At 42.6% G+C, this 13,035-nt stretch overlaps 1 pseudogene; it reads right to left on the bottom strand.

The window, feature by feature from the left end:
* Positions 1-10,599: 10,599 nt before the first annotated feature.
* Positions 10,600-11,228, bottom strand: LOC122496050 (annotated as a pseudogene).
* Between the last annotated feature and the right edge of the window lie 1,807 nt (positions 11,229-13,035).

Below are 13,035 nucleotides of genomic sequence, written 5' to 3'. Positions count from 1 at the left end.
CCCACCCCCCTGCAGGGCTCCCTCCACACCATCCAGACTAGAAATCCCAGTGCAATGCTCTACTTCTGTTGGACTGCATCTCTCACTTCCCCCATCCTTTAGGAATCAAATCTACTCTGCCTCTCCACCATCACCGGCAGGTGATTTTTCCCTCTGGGTCCCCGGTGCTACCACGTTAGTTCAGGCTCTTTCCACTTCCACCTGCATCAAGGTTTGCTCACTCCGTTAGGCTCGCATTCAGCTGGGGTAACCGAAAACCCAATGTCAGGAGGACTGAAAGAAGGTGGCAGTGTGTTTCTCTCCGATATTTAAGGTAGCTGTTCGGGTTAGTACGGTGCTCCGTGCATCAGGGACCCAAACTCCTGGGCGCATCTGCTCCGCACGGCTTGCAGCCCGAACGTCGTTCATGGGCACAGTCTACAGTGACCGCTAAAACCTCGGCCGTTATGCCCAAGTTCCAAGCTGCAGGAATCCAGAGAAAGCAGAGAGCACCCGTACCTCTTTTAAAAAATAATCCATGGACGCAGCACACCTCACAAACACCACATCGTATTACCCAGAATTAGTCACATGACTAGACCGACCTGCAGAGGATGCTGGCTGTGCTATTTTGCACGGCTGTGAGCCAGCCAAAGGTCAGGCGTTCCGTTATTTTCGAAAAAGACAAGAGCAGAAGTTGGGTGTCGACTTACAGTTTCTGCCATAGTCTGCTTCCTCAAATATCTACGCGTACCCTTCTTATCAGACAGAACCCACAGGCCAGGCCCACCTCAAGGCCCTGCCCAGTCACTGCATGCCATGCCAAGTCTAGAATTTCTGGTGCCGGGCAGCACTCTCAAATCCACAGGTGCCCCTGCTTGGCCTGATGACCAAGAGAGTAAAGGACAAGCCATTTACCCTCATCGCACCCAATACACAGTGATGCATGAGAAGCAGGATGACCACGACTAGGAAGAGAGGAAGAGAAAAGAAACAAAATGAAAGACAAAAAAAGAGGGGGGGGTGGGGGAAAGAATCTCCCCTTCAAGAACAGTGGGGGCCAGAGGAAACACAGTGCTGGTCCACAGCCGTGGGTTCCGGCTGAGCAGGATCCCCAGGACTCTCTTTCTCAGGTGGGGTTGCCTGGTTCTGCTCGCTGAAGTGTTTCCTTGCTCTTGCCTTTGCCCTGCGGGGCCCCGGAGGGCTCTTTGTTGTTTATTTTTCCAAGACCACATCGGAGGGAAGCTTTGAAGACTCTACTCTTCCTCGCGACTGCATAGATTAGACAGCCTCAGACTAGAGGTGTGAAGAATTACAAAGTGTTTCAAGCCCAGCCCCCGTTTGCTTTGACGATACTGTTCACTCAATCAATGACTCAGCGGGCTTCTGATGGCTTTATCTCATCCAACTCGTTGGGCATTTGAATCATTGCCAAAAATCTTGCTTGGGTAAAGCTTTTTTTTTTTTCTTTAATGTTTATTTATTTTTGACAGAGAGAAAGAGAGAGAGACAGAGAGAGAGCATAAGAGGGAGAGGGGCAGAGAGAGAGGGACAGAATCCGAAGCAGGCTCCAGGCTCTGAGCGGTCAGCACAGAGCCCGACGCAGGGCTGGGACTCAAACTCGTGAACCACGAGATCATGACCTGAGCTGAAGTCGGACGCTCTGTTACTGGTATCCGTGCTCTTCCCATGCCTGCCTTTTCCTCTTTCTCCATTTAGGGGAGACTTTCCTGGGCCATCTGAAGTAAAATTTTAGGAGATAGGCTGCAGCCATCCTTTGATATTTGCTGATGTGCTGGATCCCATGTCTGGCAGACATCCCTTAATGGAAAGGGCTGGAAAAGGATTTGGGACCACAGTCTTACTTCTGCTAAAGCCATTGCCTTGAACCCACACTTCCAAGGGCTTCCTACCACAGAGGGTGTTGGCTGTTCCAAACACCCAAGGCTCTGATTGCCGCCCTCTCAGTTCATCAAGCTTGCAGGTGGAGGGGACCCCCTTACACCTCTGCCTGCACACGGCGCTCTCCAGCTTGAGTTCAAATCCATGAGACTCTGCTTAAAACAGCACAGCAGCACTCTGAATTAGTCTTACCTTTTCCCCTCGTGCTACAAACTTATGCAGTCGGCGATATCGTTTTTAAGGTAAAAATAAGGCCATTTAAACCAAATGTTTCCACGGCCAAACAGATATTGCCAGATTTCTAGTGTGTAAGATTCTGAGCACCTGCCCCTTCCGACCTGAGAACTTCGACTTGGTTATACTGTATATTATTTCTGTGTCTGCCGTGCGCAGCACTCCTCTGCGAGGTACTGAGTTCTGTATTAGTTTAAAAATGAGACTCAGGGGGACAGTCTCTCCTTTGCTGCCCCCCCCACCGCCGCTCCCTTAACTAATGAATATTTTTTTTTAAACGAGAGTCAGCTATGACAATGATCCTCAATAACAGTGATTTAAGAACTATAAATGTGTGCTCTCTGTTGTGTGGAAGTCCGGAGGTAGGCGAACCACGTCTTCTTTGTTGGTTCTGCTCTAGGAAGTGCCAGGGGCCTGCGCCACTGACAGCCCTCACCCTGCCATCCCGGGAGTGTGGCCGCCATTATTATCAGCAAGATGGCCACCACCATAGCCACTTTCCAGGCAGCAGACGTAGGAACGGATAAAGACAAAAGAAACAAAGGCACCACTTTGCCTTCTCAGAATATTTCTAGAAGCAGCCACCCAACACTCTCTTCCAACATTATGAGTCACATGCAAGTGAGACTGGAAACTGTAGCTTTTCCTACAGTAGCTGTGACTCCCAATAATAACTGCACAAGTTTGTAAGAGTGAGCAAAAATGGGCATTGGGTGTCTTGGCTACAGGTCTCTCCCAAGACACAGCTGAGGATTCCCATCAGTTTAGCGATGCACCTTAGGTCAGGTGACTTGAACTTTCTGAAGCCCTTTTCCAATTCTGTAAAAGACTGTACTCGCTCATTTGACTGTTGTAGGGACTAAGTGAGTTGGCAGTTATAAAATGCCTAACGTAGGGTTTGGCAAATCCTCGATAAACACCCATCAAAACTAGGTCCCCTAACTAAACTCTGACCTTGAACTTCGAGTTTGTGGCAATGTGTCTGGTACTACTTGAAATCTCTTTAAATTACATTTATTACAGAGGTACATATATTACATCTCTTACATGTAAGAGATTACATGTATATCTGTTTATACACATGTATGGATAATGTGTAATGTACATTATATGTATATGTATAATGTACGTTATACATACATATATGTAATAATATATATTCATGATATACATTTAATGTACATATTATTTACTATAATTTTTTAAATGTTTTTAAAATGCATTTTTTAACCTGTGTGTGAAAGGTATTTTAGTATTTCATTGTGAGAAGTGGAATTATTCAGGACTATGGATTAGTATAAGATATATGTTCTTTTAATTCTTTGTAATCTAAAAGCCTTTGCCTGCCTTTGAGAGTATAGGAAAAAAGAGAAAATACAATGTTCTACTTTGAGTTTCTACTTATGTTATTAGTCAGTGTACTCTATGTAGACCATCTATGTCAATATAATTTTGGATAAACTTTGGATTTTGACTCTCTTTCTCCTTATGGTTCTTTGTTCTCCCTTTCCTCCTCATTTTCTCCTTTCTAGCTTCTCTGTCTCTGTCTCTCTCTCTTTCTCTCTATTCCTTTCTTCCTTTCAAAAATACGTCCTTTATATTTGGTGTGCCTGGCTGGGTCAGTCGGTAGAGGATGCGACTCTTGATCTCAGGGTCGTGAGTTCGAGTCCCACATTGGTCGTGGAGCCTACTTTAAAAATATATATCCTTTATGTTTGCAAAGTATTATGTACTAGGTATGCAAATATATGTTACAAGCTGTTAAGTGGGCCATTTTCCTGATGTCTTGATGTTTCGAATTTTTGGCTGAAGCCATAAAGCTGAGAACATAGGTGATAAGTACTTTTATGTCCAAAAAAAGGCGGGTGTTAGCTATACCCATGCAGGACTAGTTAATGGATCGCAGCTTTAGGTTTGGGGTTGCATCTTCTAAACTTCAGACTTCATCTCTGACCTGGAACTCATCATCCCCATGTCTGACCACAAGAATCTAGATAAAGTGCGAATCTATTACTTTTCTTTGACCCATCAGAGACCTGAGAGACATCTGTGACCTGGAAACCTGGAGAAACGAGATCTTTCAGAGAGATGCAGCCAGAACCCGCTCCCTGAAGCAAAGCCACTGGCTCTGTACACTTGCAGGAACACTTAAATGGTAATTCGGACAAAATGCTGGGGGCTGAACATGAGTTAGCCCGGCAGTGCAAAACTCTCGGGGCTCGAAGTCTCTGGAGGGCTCCCACACGTAAGTGGGCTTAACCTCCAGGAATCCCAATCAGTTCTCACAGTGAAGCTCTGAGAAAGATCCCCGCCGGGCTCTGGGGAAGAGGGATCCTTGTGAAAGAAGCCCAGAACCTTCTCTATAATAAGACCTACTCTCGGGGCGCCAGGGTGGCTCAGTCGGTTAAGCGTCCGACTTCAGCTCAGGTCATGATCTCTCGGTCCATGAGTTCGAGCCCCGCGTTGGTCTCTGGGCTGACGGCTCAGAGCCTGGAGCCTGCTTCCGATTCTGTGTCTCCCTCTCTCTCTGCCCCTCCCCCGTTCATGCTCTGTCTCTCTCTGTCTCAAAAATAAATAAACGTTAAATAAATAAATAAATAAGACCTACTCTCCTGGAAAAGGACTTTGCCAGTCTCATCCCAGCGTGGAGAAGGACATTCCTCCTCACTCCAGCCCTACCATCCCACCTAAAGGGAAAAAAGCAGTCAACACGGGCCAGGGCTTCAAGGACGCAGATGGGAATGCTGCGGCCTGGGAAGGAAGGGGTTGGGGGGGGCAGGGTAAAGGTATACCCCTGGACAAACATTTGCGAGAGGTACAACTTGGAGAAACAGGTCCACTGGAAGGCTGAGATCTAATCAGAAGCTTATGGAATTCTACCCTTCTCCCCACTCCGTAGTACACACCAACAGAGCCCCAGCATATCAGCAGACTACAGCTGAAAACACGGCAAGGCACAGGCTCTCCCTCTCTCTCTGAAAAGAAATACTTAGGGAAACCCAAAGATTCCAGAGGACGGAGAAACAATGGACCTAGAGGGATTTGAAGCCCTTGGCACTTATGGCCACAGCAAACATTAAACACAGCCCGTTGACTCCCGTTTCTATGACCGAATAAAACATGCTCAGCTTTCAACAAAAATTTACACAGCCTGCCAAAAAGCAAGAAAAAAACACAGTCTGCAGAGACAAAGTACCATCAGACCCAGACTCAGATATGACGGACATGTTGAAATTATCAGGCAGGGAATTGAAAATAACTGATTCCTACCTGTATGAAGGGCTCTACTGGAAAAAGTAGATAACTTGCTTGTTATTCACCTAACAAGCCTCTTCCCCTTTCTACCACATCTGGTTTATGTAAATAAAGGGACTTGTGGAAAGCCCCTAAGGAGGGGGGCTGGTTGCCAGGTGAATCAACTTTGACTAGAGGCTGGGAACTTTCAGACCCACTCCCCAACCTTCAGGGAATGAATTGCCAATGGCCAATGATGTTATCAGTCGTGCCTGTGTAATAAAGCCTCCATTAAAACGCAAGAGGACAGGGACTCCTGGGTGGCTCAGTCAGTTAAGTGTCCGACTTCAGCTCAGGTCATGATCTCACGGTTCGTGAGTTTGAGCTCCGTGTCGGCCTCTGTGCTGACGGCTCAGAGCCTGGAGCCTGCTTCCGATTCTGTGTCTCCCTCTCTCTCCGCCCCTCTCCCACTCACACTCTCTCTCTCTCCTTCAAAAATAAAAAATAAACATAAAACACACACACACACACACACACACACACACACACGAGAGGACAGGCCTCAGAGATTTTCCATGTTGGTGAATGTCTCCATGTGCCTGGAGGATAGTCCACTCCAGGCCCATGGGGACAGAAGCTTCTGCACTTGGGACCCTCCTAGGCTTTATGTACCTCTTCATCTGGCTATTCATCTATATCCTTTATAATATCCTTTATCATAAACTGGTAAACATGAGTACATGTTTTTCTGAGTTCTTTGAGGCATCCTAGCATATTAATTGAAGTGGAAGAAAGGTTCCCGGGAACCTCCAACTTATAGTCAGTGGCTCAGAAGTATAGGTAACAACCTGGACTTGAAATTGCCTCCTAAAGTGGGGGAAGTCTTATGGGACGAAGGCCTGTCAACCTTAAAAGCAAAACAGCGAGTTATTTTACCAGCAGAATAAGTTTATTGAGGAATAGCAGAGAAATTGCAGTTCAGGACACAAAAGCTATGGCAAACCATAACACAGCTGAAAAATCAAAGGAAAAGAAGGTTACTTTGTAGAGAAGAGAAGGAAGTTGGGAGGGGCTGCATGAATGAAATCCATTGGAGGAAAATGAGAGTTCAGGGTAGTGATGGTTTCTCATTGGCTGAGCTGTGGTATTTTCTTATTGGCTGAGCTTGTTGCTAGGTCAGGAGAAATTCTCCCTTCCTCCTGAGGTGGTAAAGTAGGCTTCTTCCTGCTGGTATTGCAAGGTACATTTCTTCCTGCTGGGGTCTGCGAGGGACAAATGCTTCGACATGAGAGCTCCCCTTCTGGTCTCCTGACTCCCTTTTAAATGAGGTTTCCTCTATTCGATTTCACACTTCCTTCTTTTGATCAAGATCTTTCTTTAAAAGCATCGATTGGGAGTCAGGTTTTCCATATTTAGTGGTCTTGCCCCTCTGTAACAGGAAAGACATTTCCTTGTTGTCATGTCCTTTTTTGGAGAGAAAGTACATGGCAGTTGGAAAACATGTAAGGCCACATTTGAGTAACAGAGAATGTTAGGAAGGAGAACTTTCAGGTACTTACCTAAAGTCTGTATCTCACCAAGACTGTAAATGTTAGAGATCATCTCAAAGCACGGAGCTAGCCTCACCCTATTGGGTGTGTCAGTTCTACAAAGGTTTGACAAGTAATAGGTACAAGACCTTAATTACGTAAAGCAAAATAAAAAATACTATGACAAATGCAGCTTGTATAATGGTCCTAGCCAGGAGCCCAAACCCATAGGTAACTAGGTACATAGGTTAAAAGACCAGGAGTCACCAGATGAAATTTTTCGTAACCAATGGGCTTATTCCCTGATCTTGTGTAACTGAATTTCTATCTCTCCAGGGGCCTTTACCCATGTATTTGCTATTTGGCAAATAGCTTTAAGGCAGGATTTGCTATTACACAGACGCCTTATTATTTAGCAAGTAGGTAATCAAGGGCTATACAGTTATCTAAGACTAGCCTAACCAATGTGTCAAGTGATCATAGTTGGGCTGTTATTCCTTTAGCTGTGGAATCAACTAGCTCTCTTAATGTGAGGGAGAGGTTTCTGATTCTCTTTCTTTGGGACTTACTACCATCTAGGGGAAAAAAAACCTCACTGTCATGTATGCTTCCCGGAAGCTCCTGTTTAAAGCAGCTCTGAAATTTTAATGAGGGAAACCAATTGGAGGTTTCTTATTTATTATGGATGTTGACAGGGACAGTTAAACATCCCAATAAGTATTGGCCTTCAATTCACCAGCTATCTAAACATTCACATGCCCATGGGTAATACTGTCTACCACAGACAAAAACTGAAGCCAGTTGGAGTGCAAAGAACTCCAGCTAAGGCCTAGTTTCTTGATAGACCCTTCAGTTGGAGTTTCCTAATTGACGTTTTCAAGCCAGGGATCAGAGGAATTTGGATGATATTCCCATCCCAAAGGGATCTTTCTGAAAAGCCTTGCAGTGAGAAGTTAGTCCTTTTGCATTTCCTGTGAGTGCAGGGAAACAGATCATGGGAGAAATTGGTTACAGGTAAGGCCAAGGGATCTTTGGCAACATGAACAGATCAGAGTTTCTGCTGACAAATCCAACAGTCAGAAAGGTTCCCCCACACACATACTTAGCAATGGCCTGGGAGATACAGATAACGGTGCTCTCTTCCCAGGCCAATGCCAGAGTAAAGGACATAAAGAAAAGAATAAAGGGCTTTATGTTTAGTTAAAGTAGAAAGTCCTAATCCATCAAATTTGGAGAAAGCAGTCTACCTTGATGTCAGATCACTGTCCTCCTCGTCAATTTGATTTGGAAGCCTCCAGGACTTGCACAGGACTGGATGTCAGGAAAAACCTCCTTCAGATGTCCGATGTGCAGTCAAGGCTCAAGTCCCTGAAGTTTGGCTGCCATCCCAGTAATGGGAAAGACTTCTTATAGTCCCTTCCAAGGAGATTTAGGAGCAGTCTTCGTTCTTTAGTGATTCCAAATCAGATGAGTGGGACAAAATTGGAAGTGATAGGTTGAAGAGTTGTAGCCAGATATTTGAGGAAACCAGGTGAATTCAGGATCCAGCCTAGTTTACGGGTATATAGCCAAACCTCAAAGACAATTAACAGGGCTAGAATCTAACGTAGACAAAGGTGCAAACATATTTTTTCTCTCTACATGCCCCATCTCTCTACAAGTATCCCCATTTTTTTTTTTTTTACTAAAGATAAAACTAATTCGTTTTCATTAAACTTGGCCTGGTTACTCACACACACGTAGCGGAAATATTGATTGACCTTGTAAGTTCTTTTTAAGACTGATTTGCTGGAACTTTTCATAAGGCGTCTCAGATTGAACTGTCATTGCCTCTGAGGCCAGGAAGCCAAGTCAAGGACTGGCCGTCAGATTTATCTGAAATACCATTTCAGTCAAAGTCTTGGTAATATAGCCAGTGCCTTCGGTTGTGTCCTGTTACAAGAAGAGATTTTTAATAAACGTATGCAAACAACTATCATGTCATGAAAAGAACACTCAAGAATTTCCAAACTCTAAAAGGATCAGGTAGGCAGAAAAGAATAAACGTGTTCATCTTTGTTTACAAAGGTATACTTTATCAAATTGCTCTAAGTCACAGATAGCTCGAGACAAAAGCTTTTTAAAATCTGAACGAACCAAAGCATCAAGGAACAAGCAGTATTTCAAAGAGTCGTAAGAGTAATAATCACCCTCCTTAGTTCATTTAGACCCAGATAATTACTATTCGTTCCACTTGAATCTAGTATGTACAATAGAAATTCTTACCTAGTTTGGTCTTATGCTCTTCAAGGTATCACAAACCTATATTTGTCAAAAGTCCTCTCCATGAATCTCCTTGGAGCTCAGGTACTTTTGTGGGAACATTTTTGTAAAAGCTTCAGAGTAAAACAATAGCTACCCATGAAAAGACTGAAAGATGCTTATTTTCAAACCCCTGAGGAGAGTTCATTATAATGGAATTGACAAGGAAATTTGGTGATTTCTGTCACATGCCACACTTGAAGATAATAATTGGAATTATGACTGATAACATTATACTAAGACACATCAGGTTTCCAAGAATTTCACACAATTTCTGGAACACTTACATACCTACGCAAATAAAACATAAAGAAGGCTTAGTATTACTTCTTTTTTTCCTTTTAGGTGGGGGGTGGGGAGGGGCAGGTGGGGAGAGAGAGAATCCCAAGCAGACTCCACACTCAGTGCAGAGCCCAGCATGGGGCTTGATCTCACGACCCTGGGATCATGACCTAAGCTGAAATCAAGAGTCAGATGTTCAACTGATTGAGCCACCTAGGCTCCCCCTTAGTATTACTTCTTATTTTACAATGCTTCCTATATAATTTAACATAGCAAATCAGCCTAATTAGTTTAACATCTCCCTTTTTATAAGAAGAGAGAACAAATCTTTTGAGATGTTCCAGAGACTCTCTGGAAAATCTAAACATTAGGTTGACTAGAAAAGACTGTATTTCAAATTTGATTTGGGGGGAAGTTTGCCAAAAATATCAAAAGGTTTTAAAACACTTGGTCTAATCAGATCTAGGTCACCATGAAATAATACTCAGTTATCCATTTAACCATAGTGACAACAAAAGACTTCATAGGCAAATATAGAAGATCACAGGGTTCTGAGCGAAATTTAGCTCTTTTAATATTGTGTGTTCTACTAGATTTAAGTAATAAAAGACCTGATACGGACAATAAATACAGGAAACTATTTTGACAAAAAGATCACTTGAAAGTAAGGGAGGGGCGCCTGGGTGGCTCAGTCGGTTAAGCATATGACTTCGGCTCAAGTCATTATCTCACGGTTCGTGAGTTTGAGCCCCACATCGGGTTCTGTGCTGACAGCTCAGAGCCTGGAGCCTGCTTTGGATTCTGTGTTTCCCTCTCTCTCTGCCCCTCCCCCACTTGCGCTCTTTCTCTGTCTCTCTTTCTCAAAAATAAATAAACATTAAAAAATTTTTTTTCTTAAAAAAAAGTAAGGGAAACCCTTTGTTTATAATTTCTTATGAAAAGGAGATCAAGAATTCAAGAAAACTTTCAGCAGATAAAAGAAAATTCAGGTTTGGTTTTGCATAAGTACACTATTGATATCAAAGTTTCCTTTTAGCCTTTTAGCCTTTCAATTCATTTAGCTTGACCATGCATAAAATTTCTTTCTCAAGATTCCTTTCCACAAGCCTTCTACAAGTTGTTTGCTTGTTTGTTTGTTTGTTTGTTCTTTACATTCAGATTTTGTCCTATGTTCTTCCTCTCTAAACAGTCTTGCTTTCAAACAAAATTACTTTCTTTTGCCTCAACAAAAATGCCTCACTATTCTCCATACCTCCTCCTATAGAAAACACACATCCTGCTTTCCTTGCATGTTTCCCTTATTATTTCCAGTAGTCTTAATTACATTTATTAAAATATATATGTTTTTTGCACCTCACAGGTACATTTATTCACACCAGAAAGGAAACAACACATCTACAGATGTATAGCGACGCTCCATGGTCCCATCCAACAGGGCTCGCTGAGATTCGCAGCCAGCCTTATGTCCCATCGGATGTAAAGCTGGTTAATGATGACCACGAGCAGGTGGAGAACTCAAAGCTTTCAGAGCTTTACTTCCTTTATCAGTATTCCTGATTTCATAAACGATGAAGCCCATCAACCCCATTCTTACCCAAATCTACCAGTAAACTTGGCTGTGGTAGGGTTTCGTGGGGACCCAAACATTTTCAACAAGGCTTTGAAGCATCATGGTGCAGGACACCCAGCTCAGGCCACCCCAACCAGCAAGGCCAACGAGTGGGAAAGGTGACTGAGGACACGTCGTTTATTGGCATTCTTAACCATTTGAACCCAACCTTAATTTCCAGAGAAAACTCAGAAGTAAGCAATGGTGAACTTCCTGTGACATCAGCTTTCTTTAGATTGGCACATTTATTAAAATAGGGTAATAGGATATGCATAGGCCTTTTCAGTATAGCACTAACCCATCCAAATATGTTTTAGTTTCTCTGTCACGAGAAGCCAAAAGTACGTAAAACTGTGTTCATAATCAATGATTCAGTTTTATGTTATTTGGCAACGATCTAGATCTTTAATGACTATCTATCATCTAATTTAACTTAGCAAAACTCCAAGGTTTTAAGTTACCAAAAAGATTGGGGTAAACTATTTAAGTAGACTTGAATATTGCTGAAAAGTTCATTTATAAACTATTATCTTATATCTATTAATAAAGGATTTTTAATAATTATGTTTAGATTCGTCATGAAAATTACATGAGATATTAAACAGTCAACCATCATCTTAAATTATCATTTTTGCTGACAAAGTTCTAAGAGACAACACGAATTCATTTAACCTTTAGTAAGCCTGAGTAGAATAAAAGTATTATATTTAGTGCTGAAAACTCTAAAAGCATGACTGTCTTAACTAAACCAACAAGACTAAAGCGGCTTTAATACTGAATTTTTTCCCTAAATCACATGAACCTAAAATTCATTCAGATTAAGTTTCTATTATATTTCTGAGAATTTAATTTATTTAAGTGTTTCGTGTTCTTTAAGCCAATTAAATAGATCTCTTTTAGAAATTAATTTTGAAAATACCATCTGGAGGTAAAAAATACCACACATCTACACCTCCACAGAGACGCACATGAACGTACAGACTGATGCAAACACAGACGTTATACCTCCCATTTTAAAATGTCTGCCATGAATTAGGTACGATAATACAACACTCACGAATTATAAAAGGAATTGAATCGACTCAAATAACTTTCCTTCTTTCCTTCTCCTTCTGATAAAAAATGCTGTCTTTTAAACATTGCAAAGTTTGCATATCAAAGAGATGGTCCAGGTAAGAGTTCTGGAGAACTCCGGAATTTTGGAGAAGACCCTGGGTAGAATCTTGACAGCACAAGGCACATGGGGAAACAATGCAAGATTTTGGTTCCCTCGGCCCAATACGTACAATCCTTTGGGATGAATAGGAGAGGCTTGGGGTTTGGTAAATAGGATTGGTGGGCTCGGAATTGTTTGCGGAGCCACACCTGTGGTCCCGCAAAGACTAAATTTGTACAAAGATACCCATTTTTAATTCATGGAAGAATTCAGTTGCCACCTAAATGATATCAAAGGCCTGGTGCCCCCATCCACCATTCACCTGTTAGAATGTTTTTCTTTCCCTCTGAGTACATTTAGCTTAGACGAGAAGGCCTAACAACAAAATTCTATTGGCCTCTGAATACCAGCTTCCAATTTGGTCAAATTTATGATAGCAAAGTTACTAAATCCTTTCAAATGTCTTGTCAGATTTACCTGGGACAGACAGTACCTATTTCTGGCAGCATTAAATAATTCCATGGGCCCAAGAGACATCTTCCAAGAGGGTATAAAATGCATTCTCTTCACAAGATCTGAAGTCACTCCCAAAGATAGCCAAAAGGACTGACAAACTGTATGTCCCAGGCAGGCAGAAAGTCAAGCCAAGTTGGTAAAATGAGGCCAACAAGAAGGCAATAGCCAGTCTGGGAGAGAAAGTATCAATAACGAATCAATCTGGATTTGGAAAGGAAGGAACAATGTGAAATTTTATTTTCCTCTCTTGACTGGGCTTAGAAGTTAATCTATTTACAAAAGCTTGCAAGAAT

The sequence above is a fragment of the Prionailurus bengalensis genome, chromosome F2 (genome assembly GCF_016509475.1).
Source record: "Prionailurus bengalensis isolate Pbe53 chromosome F2, Fcat_Pben_1.1_paternal_pri, whole genome shotgun sequence".
NCBI classification, from domain to species: Eukaryota; Metazoa; Chordata; class Mammalia; order Carnivora; family Felidae; genus Prionailurus; species Prionailurus bengalensis.
The sequence above is the reverse complement of the archived record's forward strand: the minus strand, read 5'-3'. Positions and strand labels throughout refer to the sequence as shown.